A 23,084-nucleotide genomic window follows, 5' to 3' on the forward strand; every position below is an offset into this window, starting at 1 on the left:
GATGGATTTGGGACGAGCTCCCCCTCCCCGCCCACCTGCAGGACGAGCTGGGGGCGATGGTCCCGTGGCTGCGGCCACAGGGGGCACTGGAACCTCCTGTTCCTCCTGTTCCTGCTCCCGCTCCTCCTCTTCCTGCTCCTCATTTTCCTCTCTCTGTCCCTCCTCCTCCTCCCCCTTCCTAACCCCACCTCCTCCCCAGTTCCTGCCTTCTGTGTATTTAGATTGGGGAACCTTGCTCGTTTTTAGAACTAGAACAAAGATCCCAGACGGAACAAGGCTTGCTGCTTTTAGTCAGAAGTATCAGTGACTAAAGGTCACATTTTCTTTGGTTTGGTGCCGTCCTCCTTCCTCCTCAGTGTTCAGGCTGGGCTATGGGATGTCCTTGTTTGATGCATTTTCCGAGTTCCTCTTGCACCCTTTGGGCCATGGGCTGTGCCCTGGGAGGGTTCTTTGTGCTCCTTTGTGACACAGGAGAACCTTCCAGGCGCTTTCTGCGTGAGCTGCTGCTGGGATGTCGCAGGAACAGCGCCACGTCCCCGTGGTGTTCCCGTTGCTGTGGGACACGGAGGCCTCAGTGCCCAGAGTGGCTCTGGGGTCGCTGCCGGAGGATCCTCCTGCCCGAGGCATTCTCAGCAGCCAGCCCAGCCCTGACGGGTGTCCTTCTGTGCTTGCAGGGCTGCAGGCTGCAGACGTGTGCAGCGCAGCCAAAATGCTCCAGCACGTGGCTGCTGCAGTTTGCACTCTGTACTCTGTGGCTTATTCGGGGTATTTTTTAACCCACTTGGCAGGTAAGTAGAGGTTTTCCCTCGGTGCAGCATCTGTGGCTTTGGGCTTGCTGTGTGCTTTCTGTTCTTCCTCTGGAGCTGAGCTGACTTTGGAACCAAATTGCCATGAAGATACCATTGCTTTGGGAGAGCTCCTGCCAGCAGCTGCAGCTGGAAAAGGGGGTGTCTTCAGCCTGTGGGGCGTGCACAGCATCGGCAATGAGCCCTGGGGGGATGTGTTCCCTCAAGCAGGGAGTCTGTGCCAGCAGAGCCCGGAACTCCCTCCCTTTGCTGCTCCAGCCAAGAACTGACCCAGCCCAGTATTTTGTGGTGCTCTCTTGCTTGCTGTGGGAAGGGACTGTGGCTCCTGGAGGGATGCTGTGAAAGCAAAATGCTCTCTCGGGGTTGCCTTGCTCCGTGGCATTTCCCACCACAGGCAGTTTTTCTCCTAACAGCATCTGGTTCATGTTCCCTCTCCCATTGCAGGGCACCTCATGTCTGGATTCCGAGCAGCTCCTCCTTCGGTGAGTGGGAAAGGAACTTGGTGTTTGGAATTGTGCAGCAAGTTGTGAGCTTGGCATGTGGCAGCCCAGTGCCAGCCTGGGAGGCTGAAGGAAAGTTCCTGTCAGTACCTGCAGCAGCAGCAGCAGCAAATGGATCCCCAGCAGTTTTCTCCTTTTCTGCTGAAGAGCTTTTGAAGAGCTGCAGGTCTGGTTTTGCAGGCAGAGGATTGCTTGCTGGCTTTAGCCATGGTGGAATATCGAATTCCCAACAATAAGTGGCAATGTTGACTTTAGCCCATTGTTAGTTGGAACAGCTCTGAACCCAATTTCTGCTCAGTGATGCTGGATGTGCAGCTGAGGAGAAATAAGGTGATAACTGAGATAGAACTTCCCGTCCCTCATGCTGCCATCTGTTCACAGGGCACAAAAGCAGCACCAGCACCTCCTGGGGCTCCCTCTGTTTCCAAAGAGGAGGCCAAAGAGGAGGAAGACAGCAGTGAGCTTCCCGCTGCTCTGGGGGCCGATGGTGAACTTCCCTCAGTGCCGGGAGATGACAGTGAACTTCCCACTGCTCTGGGAGATGAGGGCAAACATCCCGCGGTGTGGGAATGCAACGGCGAGGCTCCCACGGGGTGGGACAAGGACAGGGGACATCTCCCGGCGTGGGACGAGGACAGTGGATGTGCCCTGGTGTGGGACCAGAATGGCAAAACTCCCATGGAGTGGGATGAGGATGGAGGACATCCTGTGTCTTGGGAAGAGGAGAGTGAACATCTCCCAGCATGGGAAGTGGACAGCGAACATCCCCTGGTTGGAAAGATGATGGAGAAGCTGCAGCATTTTGGGAAGAGGATGGAGAAGCTGCAGCGTTTTGGGAAGAGGATGGAGAACCTCCCTCTGCTTGGGAAGAGGACAATGAAGCTCCCTCCGCTGTGGGATCCTGGGCTGAACATTCTGACAGCAGCACAGCCCTGCAGCCAGAGGGGAGAGGGGAGTGGTGCCTGATGCAGCTGAGTACGTCTGCTCTGTTCCTGGGTGCCCAAGCAGGTGCTGTGAGTGTGTCTGGGCATCAGCTGCACCCAGGGTTGTTCTGCAGCTGAATGTCACTGAGCCATTTATTGTCCTTCCCCAGCTGACACCAAGGGGCTCACGGCCCCAGGGAGTGGGGCTGGTTCTGGCTCTGCTGCAAGGCGGGCTCTCACTCCGGGAGGGAGCGTCTTCCACGTTTTTTCTTTCAGGGAACACCATGAGATACCAGAACACCAGAAATACCTGGAAGTGGAGCAGATTGGCCAAGGGTAAGTTCACGGCAGCTGCTTCTGCACAAGCAGGGCTGGGGGTTGTGCTGGTGCAGGATCAAGTGAGGGGTCAGGAGATCCCAAAGCACCTTCAGACACTGGGCTACCATCCTGCTGTCTCTCAGTCCTGATCAGAATTGTTAACTGTGGTCAGAAGGCACCATCAAAGGCCCCTGAGGCTGGCAGTGTCCTGCCTGCAGCAAGGAGCAGGACCTGGAAGATCTTCTGTCCCTGGAACTGGATTGCCTAAAAGAGCAACTCACCATCTGGTGACTGTCAGAAAACAGTTCTCCAGAAGATTTCTTTCAAATATTTTGCTTCAAAAAATATCCACCGGTCAGGATTATCAACCTAATGGTTTAGAAACAGAAACCAGAGATGAACCAATAAGTGCTCTACTCTAGCACAGGTAGCAGACCCCATACATTCAGTAACAGACATAGAGCTGATGCACTATTACAACGACCTGAGTGGGTCGCTGAGGGTGAGAGAGAGACGGTGAATCTTGTTTCTTGAATCAGAAGGCTTGATTTATTAATATATGATATAATACATTATAGTTATACTAAAAAGAATATAGAGAGAGGTTTTCAGAGCTGCTAGCTAAGCTAAGAAAAGATAGAAAAGAATCCCAAACAAAGTTGTGTCCAGGGACTCAGTCCCCTCACTTGCCCTGGTGATTGGCCCTTAATTATAAACATAGGAAATGAGCCAATCAAGGTGTCCCTGTTACATTCCACAGCAGCTGATAATAATTGTTTACCTTCTCTTCGGGGGCCTCTGGCCTCCCGAAGATGCAGAAATCCGAAAGAAAGGATTTCTGTGGAGAAATGTCTGCAACATCTCACCTTTCTAAATTGTATAAAATAAAAGAAAAATGCTGATGTGGAATGAACAGGAAATTCCTTCACCTGCAAAATATAGAATACTAACAATTCACTGAAACAATCCTACAATATAAGAAAATTGCAAGAAACAATGCAAAGAGATTTCAAGTCCATGCAGCTGAGTTTCAGGAACAGTCCATCAGCTGAAGTTGTTTCTTTTGGACATCTGAGAGTCCTTAGAGTCCTTTTTGTCCTGAAACAGCATAACACAATTTTAAACAATTTGAAACAGTTTGAACAATTTTTAGAATGTCCTTTTCTGGCCCTTCAGTGCTTTCAGTGCTTCAGCGCTTCAGAGCTGCTGCCCAGTATTTTCAATCTTTTTTATTTGATTTTTAATTATTTTTTTTTTTTGATCGAAAAGCAAAAGAGCAGCAGCCAGCTGAGCAGAGCAGTGCCAGAGAAGGAAAGGCCCTGGCCCATGCTGGACCAGGAACCCCAAAACTGGCTCACAACGGGGGGACCCGGACCGGTAGGACAAACCAGAATTCCCAGAAACATAAAGAGGCCAAGTGATGGCCCTGGCCCAGGAACCTCCTGAGCCCAACATCCCAGGCCAAACCCATGAGGAAGGCTGTGCATTCCCGCAGGCCTGAACCCTGCTGCCAGCACAATGGCAGCACGGGTAGTGAGATGCTTCCTTTCCCCTAAACCACTGAGGCATGCCAGCAGCAGGGAAATAGAAGCCTTCCCCAGAAATGCCATCTGGGGTCTGGAGATGTTTGTTTCCCACAGCAAACCAGCTATGGTCTCCTCCAACTGTGCTCTCTCTCTCTCTGCAATGCATCGGGTTTGTCTCTCATCCGCCCCGTGGCATCATCCCCATCCCCTCCGGGCTGGAGATCAGAGGCAGAACTCTCTGGATGCACCTGCCCCCCCATGCCACTAGGGCACAAGAGAGGCGGCGGCCTCCATGGAACAATCCCTGAAAAACCACCCCCCAAACCGCTGAGAATGCTGATCTTAAAAACAGGCAGCTGGACTGCCACAACAGTGAGCTGGCGGGCAGCCCCCGCTCCACGGAAGGAGAGACCCCCCGCCGGAGCGACTGCTGGGATGTCCGGTGGAAGCATCGGGGAGGGAGCCGGAACCGGGGGGGGAACCGCGCTGAGCGTGGGATCCGCCGCGGGCTGCTCCGAGAGTCCCGCGGGCTCAACTCCGTTTTCTGCTGCTGACTCTGGGGTCCGCTGCGGAGGCGGCGGGGACGCGCGGGAACACGCTGTTGCTGCGTCCCTTGGCTCTGAAAGCGGCGGCAGACACGGCACGGGCACCAGCGGAGCTGGGAGGAGCGGCGGAGCATCGCTGTTGCTTAGCAACAGGTCAATCGCCGACAGTGTTGTTTCTTCTGTCTTCTCCGACACAGGCTCTTGCGGGGGCGGGATCTCCTGGAGTGACAGCTCTAGCAGGGGCGTGGAGGAAACCTCATAGACCGGTGCCGCCCCCATGTCTGAAGGCGGAGTCTGAGAGGCCGGCGCTGGCTTGAGCGGCCACTCCCATCCCCCCGGAGAGCGAGAAGGGGGGGAAGGAGAACACTCCATCTGAGCATGCTCCAGAGCAAGAGTAAAAAAAACTTCTTTGCGCCGCGAAGTTTCAGCCCCCCCCGCCGTGAAGCGGGGGGGGGAAAAAAACCCAAAGTCATCACCCACCGGGTCTTCTGCCAAGGGCGGTGGAAACGGAGCTTGGCCATAACAGTTAGAGATCCATTGAAAACAAGCTGCTCTGCGCTTCAGGACAGGGAAAAGCTTTATAAATGCTGGGTAGATAGAAGGCAACACGTGTCCCTTACTGTAGACGCACTGGATAATGGAGTCCATGCACTCCCAGACAAAAACATCTAAAGCATATAAGACATCAGCAAAGAACCCAAAAAGCTTTGCCCATCGAAAGAATTCATAGATATCTGTTTCTGACAAAAAGCAACCATCTTCTCTGCACCAATATTTCCAGAGGGCTATGAGTTTTTCCTCTGAAGGGGAGAATTGAATCTCTTCTGGCAAGGCATGTGTTTGCCATACGAACAGCCACAAGCTACGAAGGGCTGGTTCATCAGGGATAGAAAAGTGAACAGTACCTTTTAAAAGAGTCCAGCTTTCTCTGGCCAGCTCCACAGGTCTGCTGTTCTTTTCCATCATCTTTCCTGATGGTTTTCCAGAAGAAAGGTTCTCTTGTGGTCAGCCTTGGCTGTGAACTCTCTGTCCAAATCAGGATCTTCGGTTCTTCAGCTCCTGGCTTGAATCCACTTGTGTGGTCGCTTCAAAGCAACCATCAAATGCCACACATACAGGATTTTTACCCAGTGCAGCAATTTTGCTCCTCTGGTCTTATCAGATTAATTTTTGCTCTGACACGAGGGGTCACCAGATATTACAACGACCTGAGTGGGTCGCTGAGGGTGAGAGAGAGACGGTGAATCTTGTTTCTTGAATCAGAAGGCTTGATTTATTAATATATGATATAATACATTATAGTTATACTAAAAAGAATATAGAGAGAGGTTTTCAGAGCTGCTAGCTAAGCTAAGAAAAGATAGAAAAGAATCCCAAACAAAGTTGTGTCCAGGGACTCAGTCCCCTCACTTGCCCTGGTGATTGGCCCTTAATTATAAACATAGGAAATGAGCCAATCAAGGTGTCCCTGTTACATTCCACAGCAGCTGATAATAATTGTTTACCTTCTCTTCGGGGGCCTCTGGCCTCCCAAAGACGCAGAAATCCGAAAGAAAGAATTTCTGTGGAGAAATGTCTGCGACAATGCACTCTGGGGGAAAATGCATCACCTGCCTGATGGCAGGGCCCTTGTGGATCCTGCAGGTCTTAGGCAGGAAATGGAAAAGGATGAAATGCATTCTTTTCCAGTTCTTTAGAAACCCATTTCTCACCTCAGGTTTTGAACTAAAGCTATTCAGGGTGGACATTTGGGATTTGCTCCAGCCCAATTCCTTCGTGTTGGGTCTCAGTTTCCTCTTGCACACCTTGCATGGCAGAGGGCTGGTGGCTGCTGTGCTGCTGTTCGAAGGGTCGATGCACCCAGGTGTTTGTGAATGCTGCAGGCAGCAGAGATCTCCTGTCTGGGCTGGCTTTCACTGCCAGGGCCTAAAGCGCTGCTTCTTTCTTCTCTGCTGCTTTGTCTCCAGGGCTTTCGGAGCCGTTTCTAAAGGACTCGACAGGGCCACTGGAGGAGAGGTCAGTGCCAACACGCCCAGCACGGCCAGCAGCTCTGCAGGGCTTTCCCCTCTGCTGGGAGCTGTGGCTGCAGCTCTGGGGGCCAGCAGAGCTTTCCTGCACAGGCTGCTCCTCTGCAGGCAGAGCAGTGTCAGCCTGCAGAGCACAGCTGGGACGGACTTGGTCCTTCTCAAGTGCCAAAGGACTGCAAGGAGGGCAGCGGTGTCTGTCAGAGCAGGACACGCTGGCTTGGTCTTCATATCTAAAAGTGTGAATGCATCAGCTGCTGGAGACTGAGGCCCCATTAATCTTCATCCCAGCCTCAGACAGGAACATTATTTAGCTGTTTTTCCATCCTGCCTTTCATCTTCAAAGGGAACCTCAAGGCCTATTTAGGGAGAGATCCTGCTTGGGCTCAGTTTGGGGTATTAGTGCTACTTCAGCTGTTCACAGAGGGAGAGGGAGAGAAATGAGAAGATGGATGTCCAGAGCAAAGCCCTCTCCTAAATCCTGCAGTTGTGTTTGGGTCTGGTGTCAGTGACAGCCTGTGACAGGGATCACCTGAGCAATGGATGTGTGTTTGCTTTGTTGTGCAATCCCAAACAAAGCAGTTGGATCTGAAATCATGAAATCATCCAATCACCAGTTGGATCTGAAATCCCATAGAATTGCTAAAGGGTTCCTGGCTGTTTTGCTCTGTTTCCACAGAACCAGAATTACCTCCTGCTTGCAAAACATGTTTGAATAATAATAAGAGTGTTGAGGCCATTAGAGAAGACTGTAGGTGCAGAGAATGTTGTTAGAGCTTTGAGGCTGACAGCTGAGGGACCATTTCTGCAGAGCTTGCAAGGCCAAATGTCTCTGGCCATGTGTCCTGTAAGCAGCCCCCAGCTGTGGGAGCAATGGGTTGTGGGAATGGCCCTTGCTGAGCTCTGGTGTCCCATCCCAAGGCAGTAGGGCACAGCCCGGCTCTGTTGCTCCAGAAAGACTCGCTCCGTGTTTGCTGTGGCCTCCTGCCACAGACTCCTGCAGTTAAAGGCTGCAATGTCCCTTCAGGTGGCCACCAAGAAAATGAGTCTCAGAGGGCAGAACAGGGAACGAGCTGTGAATGAGATCCTGCTCCTGAAGGACAAGAATCCCAACATTGTCAACTCCTTGGACAGGTGAGTGCTTCAGCTCTTATCCCGTGCCCGGGCGCTGCGTTAACCTTTCCTGGCATCCGGAGTCTGTAGCCTGTTTGGAAAATGCCTGACCCAGCCACATCTTCCCAAAACAACAGCCTGGCAGTTCACTCCCTCCATGTGCTTTTGTTGCTTTGCTTTGGTTTTTCCTTCAAGTTCCTCCCCGTTTGCTGTGTCTCCCAAGAAGTGCTGATAAACCACAGCAGAAATTATTTCCCTTGGCTTCTTCTTCCCAGCCCTTTTCCATTGCTACAGATGCCAGGAAGACCAGGTTCTTGTTTCCAGAAATGCCTCATTTGCCCAGTTTTCACTGGCCTTGCCTGTTTCTGAAGGGACTTTCTGAAAGGTTTTCTGATTGCTTTTGTCCCAAGTGCTGCATGGCCTCCTCCCCTGGATAACCCTGGCAGTTGTGTTGCCTTGTTCTGCAGGGAATGGTGGAACTGATGAGTCCAGAAGCTGAACCAGCTGGGGCCAAGGGTTGTGGTTCCACATTGATCTGGGCTGTTGCTAAACTGCATTTTTCACCTGCTTGCCAACTAAGGCCTCTCCTTTCTCACAGGTGTCTCCTTCTCCTTTAGACTGTGCAGATTCCCAGCGCTGTGCAGCCTGGCAGCAATGTCTCTCCATCTGATTCTGTCCTCATTGACAAATGACCTGGAAACAAACCTCCACTCCAGGCTTTTCCATGGGGGAATTGAGCTCTGCACTTTCATCTCCATGCCATTGCTTTCCTCTTCCAGCTTCCTTGTTGATGGAGATCTCTGGCTGGTGATGCAATACATGGATGGAGGAACTTTGCGGGACGTTGTCAGACAGACACGTGTGGTTGAAGTAGAGATGGCAGCTGTCAGTCGGGAGGTGAGAGATCCTGCTTGTCACTCCATGGCTGGGACACGACGGTCCTTCCAAACAGGGCGTGAGAACAGGAGTGGCTCCATGCTCAGGGCTTTGTTTCTGTGTTGTTTTTGTGAGCTGGGGAAGAAAGAGCCTCTGCAGTGAACGGCCTGCCAGCATCACTGCACTTCTGCTCTGTTGTTGTTCTCTCTCCTGCTGTTGTGGTACTCTCTGTCTGGTTTGGATTTGATTTGCTGTTCTCAGCTTTGCCTTGAACCGTTTGCCTGGAGCTTGTGTGCACTGCACTCCTGGCCTGTCACGGCAAAGCTGCTGCTGGCAGAATTCTGAACTGTCCTTTCTTGTGTGATATATTCCGGCCATTGGTTTTTGCCCTCGTGTTTCTTGTTGTTATGTTTGCCATTTTATCCCATCATAAAAAAAACCCGAACAATATTTGAGATAGCAGCAATTTTAATTGAATAGTTTAGAAAATATTATCGACAATATAATTTGATTAAAAATAAGGGATAATTCAGTTCAAATAATAGCACATAAGCAAAAGATAACTGCAGGGTATGGAGTGCAGGGCTCTTGGACCCTTGCCACCTCACGTACGAGCTTGCCAAGTGGATTCCCCCCTTATATGTCATGTGTCAATGCCATCTCCTCCCATTTTCAATTCATCACATTTTTACCAGCGCCCTCATCACCACCTTTACCGTGCATGCTCCACCACTCGGTTTGGTGGTTGCACAAGTCTTTGGGGGTCATTTTGGATGAAGACCTCTCCTCTTCCTCTTTGTCCTTTAATTCACCTTTGGGTTACACATGCGCACCAAGCCAGGATAATGTAAGCCAAAACTAACATATTACTGCATTTTAGCATCAAAGCAATAAATCTCTTGTAGCGGGCATTTTCCTGGGACCCAACCAGATCTTCCCTTCTCTCAGTTAAGATTTAGTAACTGTTCTCTCTTGCTTTTTCCTCCTATCCTTGAACATCTGCCACGAGGGGGGTAGAGCCCCTCCTCTCCCTTTCTTCTTTGGCATTACAACTTTTATCTGTTTTATTATTACCAAATATTTATTAGTGTATCAATATTGATTACTGTTTCAATTTTATCAGCATGAATCACACCTATTTACCACATTGTTCTCTCTCAGCGTCTGCAGGGCCTGGATTTCCTCCATTCCAAGCGGGTGATCCACAGGGATCTGAAGAGCTCCAACATCCTCCTGGGCACGGACGGCTCTGTCAGGCTGGGTGGGTGTTCCTGGCCAGGCACGGCGCTCCCGGGCTGCAGGTGTGGGGCTGCTTCCCAGGGAGGGCCAGAGCCCCACAAGGGCTGCTGGGGGCACTGCCCGGCCCCGGGTGCCAGCTGAGAGCAGCTGCCCCTGCAGAGAGCTCAGGAGAGGAGCAGGGTGCCAGCAATGCCTTTGCTCTGCCTATGGCCCTGCCAGAGGGGCAACAGTGGGAATCTAAAGCTCCAAGGGAATCAGTAAAAGCCACTGCATGAAAGCTGAGGGTTTCTTGAAGGGTCCAGTTCCATCTTTCCTTGGCTACAGCCCTGAGGGCTTTTCCAGATGACTTCACTACTGCACTCTCAGACTGAGAGTGAGGAATCTTGGTGCTTGGTTTCCTCATTGCAGCTGCTTTTGACAGGGTTTGTTTCTGTCCTCAGCTGATTTTGGCCTCTGCGCTCAGCTCAGCCCTGAGCAGGACCAGCGCAGCTCCATGGTGGGCACTGCTCACTGGATGGCCCCAGAAGTTGTGACCAGATCTCCTTAATGGCTCCAAGGTGGACATCTGGGCCTTTGGCATTGTGACCATCAAGATGGTGGAAGGAGAACCTCCTTACTTCAGGGAAACGGCGGCCATGGTAAGAGGCAAATTCTCCAGGGGCTGCAGAGGCCTGTGAGCACAGGGGGACCCTGCACTGGGAGCAGCAGCTGGAGGTTTCTGCACATGGGAAGGGAATTCCCAGAGGACTCGTGCCTCAACACAGACGATGATTCTGCAATCTCCAGCAACAATTTGCTTTGGGATTTATGTTGTTGCAGCTCATCTGGCTGTGACAATGGCCTTAAAATGTGAAGCAAGTGCATCAGGTCTAATGTTACATTGCAAGAAAACCCCACATCAACCCCACATCCCGCCCCCAAACACAACAAGATTTCTGCAGGAGCTTCTAAAAGACATTTTGCAAGATTATCTGCCCCCTGATTCTTCTCACAGGGAAACATGTTGAGAACATAAAGATGATTGTTTAACATCCTCATAGTCTAACATATTTCTTTCCTAGTCCAAGCTACTTTCTCCGTGTCACTTTCTCCGTGTTGCTGAGCTTTCAGCAACACAAACCTCCTCGTTCTTGCCTGGCAGTTTCTGGGATGGGGCATCAGGAATGCATTTACTTGAGTGTCAGTGGCACTGCAGAGATGCACTTGATGTAAGAATCCTCTGAAATAACACAGGCAGACCACACTGACTCTGGAAAATGGCCTGTAAAGCTGGTGTCCCCATTTGGAGAAGCAAAATGTGCTATTTCTGATGGAGGTTCCTACTGACAGAGTCAGCCAATGAAACTGGCTCTCAAGGCGAGATCATTTGGATGTTGCAGTGGTTGTGGCAGCCCCAGGGTTTGGGTTTTTTGGCTGGCATAGCAAAATGAGCTCTGAGCAGCATCTGTGGCAGGGAGGAAAGTGCCCCTGGAGCTGGGGCTGAGGCCCCGGGGTGGATGTGAGCCCGTGTGGGTGTGAAGGGAGCTGGCAGAGCGCTGAGTTTGCTTTCCCTGCAGGCTCGCGCTCTGATCCGGCAGAACGGGACCCCGCAGCTGCAGGAGCCCCGGCGCCTGTCGGCTCTGCTGCGGGACTGCCTCGAATGCAGCCTGGAGCCGGACGAGGAGCGGCGCTGGGCTGCCCAGGAGCTGCTGCAGCTGAGGGCCAGGGGCTGCAGGGGAAGCAGCAGCGCCAGAGAGGGGTTTTCTTGTGGTGCCCCCTCCGACAGTCTCCAGTCTGGCTGCGTTCCACACGCAGAGCAAGCAGAATCCTCGCCTGCTGTGGCTTGGCAGGCTCCTTTGGAGCTCATCTGGGCCTGGTGCCCCACAGCGAGCAGGGACATCTTCAAGCAGCACAGGGGGCCCAGAGCCCTGCCTGACCTGAGCTTGGATGTTTCCAGGGAGGAGGCACCTCCCACATCTCTGGGCACCTTCTGTCAGTGTTTCCCCACTCTCCTGGTTAAAAAATTCTTCCTTAGATCTAATCTGAGCCTGCTTCCCTCTCCTGAGTTTCAAATCATTTCCCTTTGTCCTGTTGCAACAGAGCCTTTGAGGAACTTGACTCTGGAAAGTAACAGTTCATTTCTTTCCTTTGTATCCTTTGGGCAGCGCCCATTTTTATCATCAGCCAAGCCTCTCTCCAGCCTGACCCCTCTGATCACTGCAGCAAAGCAACTGAGGGAGCAGCGGAGGAGATGAAGCCCTTGAGGACAGCTTTCAGTTACAGTAGTCAGGACAACTAGTTAGTTATGGTAGTTAGCACTGGTAGTTGGTTAGGGTAGTTAGCACTGGTAGTTGGTTAGGGTAGTTAGCACTGGTAGTTAGTTTATGGCAGTTAGGACAGCCTGTTTGTTATGTCAGTTTTTTGAATAAAAACTCTCTTAACCCTCAACTGCCTTGCCGTGTCCCTTCCTCCTCCCGCTGTGCCTCACCTGCCCAGAGCAATGTGAGGGGAGAGCGGGCCCAGCCTGGCCCAGAGCTGAGCCCCAGCAGAGCCTTGGCAGAGCCCAGAGCAGCCTCGGCCCCTGCAGAGTCAGCCTGGAAGGAGGCGCTTGGAGCCCTCTGGGCTGCACTCGGCTCTCGGTTACAAACTGGGTGTGCTGGAAAATGCCACCGGCTCTGCACGAGGGCAGAAGGGGCCCGGGGAAGGCCCAAGTGCTCCATGCAAGGGAAAAACCTGCCCTGGGATTGTTATAAATAACTGGGTAGTGTTGCTTTTGCTATTATGTATTGACTTCTGCAAACTATTCTTAATCACACTGATTTTGATAGAGTACAGTTTCTAATCACTTTTAACTGTTTTTGCTATAGTGTAATTTGTCAGCATTTTGTGGCCAATGCCCTGGCCCCTGTGTAGCTCATATCCTCAGAACATCATTTATGGATGATAATTTAGTTTGTGGAGAGTGTGAAAAACATACATTATAGTTTTGGCTTTTGCAGAATATTACAGTGGATGCCATGTGTTGTGCATTAGAATGTTAACTTTTGCAGAAGTAGCTGTAGTTGTGAAATAATAAGTAATTATTATATTTTTGTAAATAAATAACAATAATAACGGAATAATAACAATAGAATAACAATAATAAAAATATAATAACAATAATAATAATAACAATAATAACACAGATATTCGTGAAATAGCTAATTTTAATTTAAATTACTTGTGGAAATAGCTAAAACAATCTGCATGGTCAGACAACATTTAAGAAGGGATGTGATGAGGAGCCCTGCCACTGACCCTTCCACTGTCAATAACTGTCACCTGCTGAAACCACAGAACAGGGGCCCTTGTGAGGGAGTGACACACAACCCTCAAAACAGCAATCCACGATTCCTGCACGTGCTCTGAAAAGGCGAGTTGGGGGTCAAACCAACCTAAAGAATTCCTGGAGCATGTAAACGAGTTCAAAGAAATGTTTGAATATGTATAATCATTATGAATATGTATTTGAACAATGCAATGGAAAAACTAGACAAGAAGAGTTGCTGTGGTTAACCGGTGTGCCTCTGGCCATCGCCAAGCACCCAGCGCTATTACTGATTTCTCCCTTATTATTCCTTATTAAACTTTCAAAAATTCTAAAGAGTGAGGCTCATTTCTCACAAACCCAAGGTGCTCACCCCTTGATCTTCCCCCAAAGCCAGGATTTGTCAATCCTAAACTTTGTCTGGATGGAGGAGAAGGAGGCTGCAAGGAAAAGAAAGATGCACTGGTGTGGAGGCCCATGGGAGTCTCAATCTCCCACCTGTGGGGGACTGGTCCCCAAGAAGAAGAATAGATTTCAAGGTTATGGTGAGAAGCTTGCTTCTCCCATAGATCTTTGCAGACACATGCTGATTTATGGAAAGTTATGTTGCCCCATTGGCCCGTTGGCCTAATTACCCTAGTTCAACCCCTGTGACCCACCTCTGGTTAGTCTCTAGAATATTCTCCCTCTCTGTCCCTCCACTGGCTCTAATTTACTGCATTCCTCTGCCCCTGTTTCCCCATTACCTGACTCGACCCTTAACTCCTCCTTTGCCCCATTTTCCCCCATATCCATTGGACCCTGACCCTCAGCTCCACCCTCACTACCCCATCTAAAAACCCCCTGTGCCCTCAGCTTGCACCCTGTCTTTGTCCCTGGGCCCAGTTCAGCTCTGTGCCCTGTTCCTGTACCAATAAACCCAGTTTGCTGCAGATCATACCCAGACCCATCCTGCCGACTTTGTCAGCTTTATAAAGCAGCCGTGAGCTTCGGGCTCCGGAGTGCCGGACGCTCCAAGGGCCGCGGCAGTGCCAGGACGCTCCAGGCTGGGACAGCCAGGCAGGGCAGGAGGAATCACTGCCCCTTTCCCCTCTCTGCTGCTCCATCTCCCAGCCCAGCATCGCTGCAGGACAGCCTCACTGCCAACGCCATCCTGCCAGGGATGGACTGGGGGGATCTCCTTCCCCTTCCCTCTGGCATGGAGGCAAATCCCATCTTCTCCTTGTCTGCCCTCCTTCTTCTCCTCATTCTGTCCTTCATCCATCCATGTTCCTCTCCCATCTCCTTCTCCCTTGTTCCTTCCTCTCCTCCTGCCTTTTCCTTTTCCCTTCTCCCTGTCTCTCCCTCTCCTTGTCCTTCGTCCCCCAGGCACTGAGCTGCGGACAGAGACCAGGGAGAACAAATCCCTGCCACAGAACCTCGTGGAAGAGGCCATTTGGAATGGCTCCACAGCGCAGGAATTCAACGGGGAGGAAAAGCCCTAGAGATCCCACACGAGGAGGGGCTGCAAACGTAACCTGGGGAGCTGTGAGGAGGTAAAACCCTTCCTGTGCGGGGAAGGATGTGGGGAATGTGAGAAGAGCTTCAGGCGGAGCTCAGCCTATTCCTCGTTCCTCCAAAAACGGCGGTGCTGGATGCAGAGATACATGGGGATGCAGAGATCCCCCTGCAGATCCCTGGGGATGCAGAGATCCCCCTGCAGATCCATGGGGCTGCAGAGATCCCCCTGCAGATCCATGGGGATGCAGAGATCCCCCTGCAGCCCCCGGAGCAGCCACGCTGGGCACGGCGATGCCTGAGAGGAGGCTGTGACCCCGCGGCCAGAGGGCCCCGCTGGAGCAGCCTGTCCTGGCAGGACTGACCCCGGGGCACAGTGACCCACGCTGCAGCACTTGGAGGGGGCTGTGCCCCATGGGATGGACTCGGCTTGGAGAAGTTCCTGGAGAAGTCTCCGGTGGGAGAGAGCCCAGGGTGCAGTAGGGGAATGACTCCTGTCCCTGAGCAGAGGGAGAAGCCCCGGGCCATGAACTGAGCCCGACCCCATTCCCTGTCTGCGGCACTGCCGGGGTAGGAGGCGCAGCTGGAAGGAGGGAGGCGTGGGGGAAAGCTGCATTTAAGGGTCTTCACTTATTTCTCATTATCCTGCTCTGAGATTTTGGGGTTTTCTGTCCGAAATCTCTCCCCTCCCCCACTCATCCACAGGGGTTTGGGGCGGTTTTCCCTTTTTGGGGGAAATCAAAGCGATGCACTGATGCTCTTAATTAGGATAGGAGAAGTGAGGCTCCAGGGCTTCCCGCTGAGCCGTAGCCACCGGAGCCGCAGTGCCGGGAAAGCCGTGGCGGGAGGTGCGGAGAAGTTTGTTTGTGTTTTCAGCTCAATCCCCCTCGGGCCCGGGCCCGTTCCAGGGCTGTTCCTCAGCTCCGGCTCTGCCCTCACGCGGCCCGGGGGGCCCTGAGAGCGCGGGGCGGGGCTGTGCCGCGTGCAGAGCCCGCCCCTGGCTGGGATTGGGCGATGGTGCCGTCAGTCGTGGTTGTGGCGCGCTGATTGGTGGGAGCGGGGCGGAGCAGGGCCCCGGTGGCGGGCTGAGGGCGGCCGTGGCTGGGCAGCGGCGCCATTGTGGGAGCGTGTGTGCGGTGCCGTGAGCGGCGGCAGCGGCCGGAGCGCGGTGAGGCGGCGGCAGAGCTCACCGGAGGCGGCCGCAGCGCAGGTGGGAGCCGCGCTGGGTTGTGCGGGGGCTCGGGGCCGGCTGCGGGCCTCGGGGGCGGCAGGGGGCTCGGGCGGGTTCGTTGTGCCGTGTCCGGCGCGTGTTGCCGCTGGCGTGAGGGCGCTGCGGGAGCGGCTGCCCGCGGTCTCCTTGCGGCCGCTGCCTCGGCAGGAGCCGCTGGCGGAGCAGCGCTGGCTCGGCCCGGTTGCTGTGGCTGGGACAGAGGGGGCTGCCCCGTGCCCGGGGCTGTGCGGGGAAATTGCCGTGGCCGGAGGTTTCTGTGCGCAGAGGAGTCCTGTAAAAGTGACTTTATTGCTGAGCAGAGGGAGAGGCCGTGGGGCATTTGCCGTGCGCTCTCTGCCATTGTTGTAGTTCGCAGCCTCCTTTTTATCCTCATTTCCCCGGCCTCATCTCCCTCTCCCTTTGCCCACTGGCTGAGGTGCTTGGAAGGTTCAGATCTCCCCATCTGCCAACTGCATGTCCTCGTTAATGTGCACCCCCACATTTTTATAACAGCCCACATTCACGGCTCTGTTAAGTCTTTGTTCTTCTGGAAGTTTAGGAATTCAGTGGCACTTTGAGGAGGTTTCTGTGTCAATTTCTAACATTTTCTAAAACTGATGGTTTCTCCCATTACTTCCATATCTACAAGTCCCTGGCCATATCTCCAGGGAGACTCACTCATTGACACTGTTTGTTCTTCCTGGGTCCTCTTTGGATTTGGCATTATTCTCTGCTCTCATTCCCTGTCCTTCTGTTGCCGTTTCTGGATCAGGAGGCCTGGCTGCCACCTGCATCCCCTCATTCAGCTGCTGAATGAGCTGCACTCTCAAGGTGTGGAACATGGTAAAAAGGTGTACATTGCTGTAGCTCAGCAGAGGAGAAATAGCATTCGTTTAAACCTCGGTCTGCCAGGGAGCCAGAGAACCGTGTGCCATTCCCATGCTTTTCACGTTTGCACTGGTACATGAGCTGGGTATTTTTTTCCGTTGGTTTTTTTTTTTTTTCCTCCCCTTTTCCTTTGTCATCTATTTGCCAACAGCAGTTTGAGTCATTTAATTTTCCACAACCTCTTCCTTTTTCTGCTAACAGATGATCTGATCCCATCCCATGGTTAAGTGTTGTGTCCCTCATTTCAGTGGATTGCTCAGCAGGAGGGTCAAGAGCTGGAGCTGTCTGGTTGGTTATTATTGCCAGGACAGCTTGTAATCTAATGATGCCATTGAAATGAGAAATGGGTGGCTCCTGATATGAATTGGTTCGAGTTCCCAGGGGCTGGTCCATGGTGTTGTAGGATTTGTTCTGGTGGCCGTTCATCTTTTCCCCATTTTTGGCCACTCCCTCCAGCCAGGGCTGCATCAATTGACTGCTTTTCTCTAATTAAATCATCAAATCCTTGGATTCCCAACTGATTTCCCTGAATATTTGGTAGCAAAAACCCCCAGTGCTCTAATATACCCTACATAACACAGACAGTAACAGCACATGTTGGAGTGGGCAGAGGGATGATTCCCCCCATTTATTTACAGTGAAGTTTTCCCAACATTCTTCATGTGCTGTTTCCCTTTGCAGCTTCACCCGTTTGTGTTGCAGGGTCAGATATCCTCCCCCTGGGCTCTGCCTTGAGCTGTGCAAATTCCATAAGTACAAGCACGCTGAGCTTGGGGTGAGGGGCAGAGGAAATCAGCCCAATTCCTGCCCCAGGCAAGAGACCCAGGTGCATTGTCCACACTTTGCCCAGCAGTGTTCATTTGCATTTCTAAAGCTCCTCTGCAGGCTGCCTGGAATGAAGCTTCTTTTCCTGCTGGTGGGCAATGTTGATGTTTTGTTGCTGGTCGTTATCTCTGTGGGTGTCTTATGGGCTGTTCCCAGTCTGTTCAGGTGTTAAACTCATCTCCATTGAGCAGTGTAACACCCTTTAAATAAAAGCTTTAAAATTCATTTCCCCAAGGCAAAGAAAACCAAGCCTGACTAGAGAAATAAGGTTTAAAAGAACCACACTCGGTACATTTTGCAGCAGTGCAATGGCAGGCAGCCCAGAGTGTGGGTGTCAGTGAGCCCCAGAGTGGAATTGTGCCGTGGTGTTCCCCAGCAGCTGTGGCAGTGCAGGCCCAGCCAGCACAGAAGCTGCAGCAGTGGCAGCAAGGCTTGGCCCCAGTGGCTGGAGATGGCAGAGGAGGGTGGCCAGGATTGCAGAGGATTCCAGGCGAGGATCTGTGGGCAGGCGCAGGGGCTTGGCCCGCTGTGGAGCCCTGGCTGCTGCTGCGTTGCCTTCAGGGCAGGCTCAGGGGCGGCCTCCCATCCTCCTGCTGCGGGCGGGAAGTGCAAATCTCCGGGGCTTCAGAGCCCTTGAGGCCAGGCTGAGGGGACCCCCATGTTGAGCTGTGCTGGCGGCTGTTTCTGGCCTCAGGGACACTTGGCATGGGCCCCTTGGCCACCAGTGGTGCTGCTTTGCACTCCTTAGGCAGGAGCCGATGTCCTGGCTGGGTGTTGGCAGCAGCAAAGTGCCAGGGCAGGCTCTGTGCCAGCCCAGCTTCCTGTGGGAGAATGTGCCTTGATATCTGCTCCAGTGGTTGCTGAAGCAGTGAGAATTGCTTTTGCCCCCCTGTTAGGTGCCATGGTGTCAGCAGAAGATATTGAAGCCTTCCTGCTCAGGGCATTTCAGTGCCAGGCTCTCACAGGCACCCACAACTCCGTGGTTTGAGCTGAGCATGGGGCGGTGACCTGCGCTGTGTCGGATTCCCCTTCCTTAATAACAGCCTGTCTTGTAGCTCTTTTCCCTTCTGCTGCCCTTGCAGAGCCATCCACAAACACATTTTCTCCCTCAGGCTAGGGAATGTCCCATCATCAATGTGTCCCAGCCTGGGTCTGGAGCTCTGTCCCTTGAGTGCAGTCCTGGGTTCCTTGCCAGCCCCTCTCCAGGCTGTCCAAACAGGAGGCTGGGTTAAACCCTTGCCCTGTCCTTAGTTCTAAATCCTCCTGCACCATTGAACAAGTTTCATACTGTAATAACCGATCCCTGCTCATCCATTTAGAGGCTCTTGTGGTTGTCAAAGCTTTACCTTGATGCCAGAATTGAATCTAGGAGTTCCTCCTGTTGTCATCAGTTTTCAGGCCTCAGCTCCCATGAAAGCTGTTGCTGCACAATTTGCAGACAATGAGGCCAGTCTCTGGCCACTGGGTTAAACATTTTAGCACAAGAATTCCTTTGGCAAGATCCTGTTTAACATCCACATATAATTCAAATTGTTTTTCCCTTTCTGGAAGGCCCAGGCCAGCCACCTCAGTTAATCTTCATTTTAAACTTTGAAAATTCTGTGTTTTTCATATTCCTGTCCATCCATCCAGTTTGTTGACTAGCAGGATAGGAGTGTTGTAGGGAGACATCCCTGGCTCCAAACGCCCTGCCTTTAACAGGGACTCAATACCAGGCTGTGAGCCCTTCCTTCCGTCTCTTGGAACAGGGTGTTGCTTGTCCTGGTTGCTTCAAAGTAATTTGTAGAGGCTCCATATCTAATATTCCCTCTTTCCCTGGGGCTCCCCCACTTTGGGGCTCACTTCAGCATGGACCTTGTCAGACTTTTGGCACAAAGGTAGAACAGAACTGGCCTCTGTATGCCCTTTTACTGTATTAAAATCCAGCACTCAAATTCCTTCCTAGTTAATTACAATCACAGGAGGAAGAAAAAGAAATTAATTTCTTTCACACCTATCCTCCCAGCTTCTAATAGTGGTTGAACAAATCATACCTGCTCATCTTTCCCACTCATTCCCTTAAAAATTAAAACATTCCTTTACTATTTTCCCCCTAGGTGTAAGATTCAGAGTGGATTGAGAGGCCCCTGTGTCCATCAGGAAATGCCTCCTCTCGATGCAGACCCACCCTGAATGTTCTCAAGGGCTCCAGTGTGGAGGGTCCCTGGTGTGATGGGGGCTGTGACAGCCCTGCCAATCCATGTCCATCAAGGGGTGGACTTGCTGGTCCTGAGGGTGCTGCTGTCTGTGCTTGCAGTGTCCTTGTGCCCTGCAGCTGGAGCCCTGGTTCCTTGCCAGGGGCTGTTTGGGTGGGCTCTCCCCTGCCGAGGAGGGCAATGCCTCTGCCAGGTGCTTGTGGCCGAGCCGTGCCCTGGGTGCTGGGGCCCCCTTGGGCCCTGGGGTTGATCCCTCGGGGGCTGTAGGAACTGTGCCCTGGCCTTTGCCTTCAGCTTGGCCTTTTGCTGCTCCCTTCTTGCATTCACCTGCTGTGCCTTTGTGCCCAAGTGCTGCAGGGCCTTCTTGTGCCCCTCCTGCAGCCCCCTCAGGACCTGTGGGTGCTTGTCTTGCTTTACAAGAGAGGTGTCTGCTCGGGAAGGCAGAAAAAGCCTCTCTTGGAATGGAGAAAGCAAACCCCATCCCTCTTAATTTTTAGACTAGTGAAATGAAGGGGCTCTCAGGCAAAGATATGGGAATAGGAATACCAGTTCTTTACTAGTGTGTGTAATAAAGCAAACAAACACCAACAGCTGCGGCACTGACAGCAAACAGAGCCCGGACCCAGTCCCGGCCTTTGGGCTGCGGCGCTTTGCCCTTGGGTGCAGTTCCGGGCACGGCCGGCAGGGGCGCTGGTGGCTCCCGCGGGGCGGGGTAGCGCATCCCTCCCATGGGAACCTCTCTGAACGGAAATAGAGCAATCCCTTCATCTAACTCTTTCATTTTTTTGCCTTCTATAGCCTTTCTTCTGTGTTTTGGGAAAGAATTTGGAGAGGTCTGCCTTTTAACTGAGCTCCTAGTGTTTTGATAAGGTGCTTCCTGTGGAGAGAGAGAGTTTCCCTGAACAGCCGGAGCTGTGGTTACCAAGGGGCCGTAACTCAGAGCAGGATGGGGTCAGGGGAGGATATCCCGCCGAGGCTCGTTGGGAGTGTGGGCAGGGTCTGCTGCCGGAATCGTCAGAGGGGGATCTTCCTGTGGAGCCCGAGGCGGAGCGTGGGTAGCCCCCACATGGCTGATGGCGGCTGATCCGGCAGCTGCCGGCAGAGCAAAGGCAGGTGGGAGAGCCCGGCAGCAGCGGCGGTGCCCAGCGCAGGTGGCACGGGCAGGGCAGCCGGGGATGGGATGGCTGGGACCCCCCCTGGGTGCGGTGGGCGCGGTGATCTCGGAGCAGGCGGCAGGACAGAGCAACCCCCATCTTCCCCAGCATGGGCGGCAGAGCGGCCGCGGGCCAGGCAGTGGGAGCAGGGCACACAAATTGAGCGACAGCGCCGGGGCAGGTGGAGCTGCCCTGGGCAGTGAGGCCGCACCTGGGATGGAAACCAGGGCAGGCGGAGCTGAGGCGGGCAGCGAGCCGGGACCCGGGACAGGCGCCTGGGCCGCGAACGGAGGGGGCAAGACCTGCAGAGGATCCCACTCTCTGATTTTTCCTCTTGTTCCCCTCCCTTTCATTTCCCCTTTTTCTTTTCTTGGTTTTTTTCTCGGGGCTTTCTGATACTTTAAAGATTTTTATTCTCCTGAAATCTCCTGTGTAACATGTGGCATATTCTCTTTCTTCTAGATTAAATGGGTTTTTTTACAAATAAATCCAGAGCCTAGCAAATCTAAACTTCTGCTTGGATACTTTGAAATGGCCGATGAGCTAAATCATGACCTCCCAATGTTGTTTTTCTCATCACCTTTTTATTTATCCTTTGGCAAATTAAGCATCTTTCAGTTACTTGCTTTGCAAATCCAAAAATCCCAATGCACCCATAGTTCCTTAAAAAATGATCGCACAAAGCTTCAGTGCCCCAGTGGGTTTTCTGATGCATGTCTTCTAATCTTTTCTTAGAAGCACATTTTATTAAGGAATTGTCTTCCATTATGAAGTTTCTATTTCCCTGATTTATCTTGTTCACTTCCTGTCTTGTTTAAGTCTTTTTTCTTGGCTTCCCTAGACTTTGGAATTTCCAGTTTTTCCTCGTTTGGAGTTAATATTAACATAACTTTTTCAGCTCCATTTTCTGCTGCATCCTTAGCTTTGTGATCTGCCAAATTATTTCCTCTTCTTTTTGGGGTCCTTCCCTTTTGGAGTTCCATAATAGGTACTATAACTATCTCTTTTAGGTGATTGTAATGCCTCTAAAACCTCTAAAATAAATTCCTCATGTACTACTAGTCCTTTTCTTCTTGAAATAAGTCATCTTTTCCCTTTCCAAATTTTTAAAGGTATGTACTACTCTAAAGGCATACCTTGAATCAGTATATATAGTTCCTTTATTTTGTGTTAAATATTCTAGTGCTCTTTTTATAGTATATAATTCACAAGTTTGAGCTTACTAGTTTAAGGTTAATTTCCCTTTTTCCATAGTTTGCATGTTTTCCCCATCGACTACTGCATACCCTGTATTGTCTCCTTTTGCAAGGAGTTGTATCTTTGTTAGCTAACATAACTCCCAGAGGACTATTTTTTTTCCTTTTTTTCCCCTGTATCCAACTTACTGCTTTTCTGTCTCATTTTTCAAGATCTTATTTATTCATCTTCTGCCTCTGTTTTTCACGTTCACTAACAACCTAAATACCACTTTTATTTCAACTACACACAGAAAAATAAAAAACTTTTTTCTCACACTACTTTCAGTAAAATACACCTCCCTCCAAAGAGATACAGTGAAGCTTAAAATACAGAATCCACATTACCTATACTTTCATTCATCTACATTCTCTCACTTTTATTTCTCACTCACTTCTACACATTCTTTCCCACCCTCAGGACACAGAGTGGATCCCTGTTGACAGAGAATCGCGGGTCCCTGTGGCCCCCCCTCACCTTGGGGTGGCCTCTGGGTCTCAGTATCTCCGGGCCTCCTGGGAGGGCCCTGACTCTGCTGCCTCCGGTGCCGTTCACCTGTGAGGCTGATTTGTGTGTCACTCACACTCTTTAGCCACGGCCCCCTCACACGCCCTGGGGACAATGGCCCGTTTGCAGGTCACCTGTACCTTATGCCACAGCCCCCACTCCCAGGAGAACAATGGCTCATTTGTGGGTCACACACTCCTCTTTCCACTGCCCCCCTTCCCACCCGCCTGGGAAGCTGAGGCTGATTTTGTGTGTGACTCACTCTCACACACAACAAGACAACAATAAGGTACCTTCTTTTATAAATGATCAAATCGAGAGCCTAACTTATAAGAAAATTTAGCAAAGATTTATTAATTTGTCTGTGCGACTGAAGTTCGGTTGTCAAAACCACCACAGCCAAGGGTCAGCGTCGA

The 23,084-nt window shown here is 51.8% G+C and overlaps 2 protein-coding genes and 1 pseudogene across 4 annotated transcripts in view; 2 read left to right on the plus strand and 1 right to left on the minus strand.

Moving 5' to 3' along the window:
- The window catches only part of LOC132085611 (class I histocompatibility antigen, F10 alpha chain-like), a 777,359-nt gene that overhangs the window by 301,155 nt on the left and 453,120 nt on the right, over positions 1–23,084 (plus strand). The window lies entirely within an intron of this gene.
- LOC132085575 (zinc finger protein 501-like) overlaps positions 1–23,084 on the minus strand; it is a 220,807-nt gene that overhangs the window by 82,278 nt on the left and 115,445 nt on the right. The gene's annotated exons all lie outside the window — the stretch shown is intronic.
- LOC132085561 (zinc finger protein 850-like) overlaps positions 1–23,084 on the plus strand; it is a 221,297-nt pseudogene that overhangs the window by 44,458 nt on the left and 153,755 nt on the right.

Source organism: Ammospiza nelsoni, chromosome 31 (assembly GCF_027579445.1).
Source record: "Ammospiza nelsoni isolate bAmmNel1 chromosome 31, bAmmNel1.pri, whole genome shotgun sequence".
Lineage (NCBI taxonomy): Eukaryota > Metazoa > Chordata > Aves > Passeriformes > Passerellidae > Ammospiza > Ammospiza nelsoni.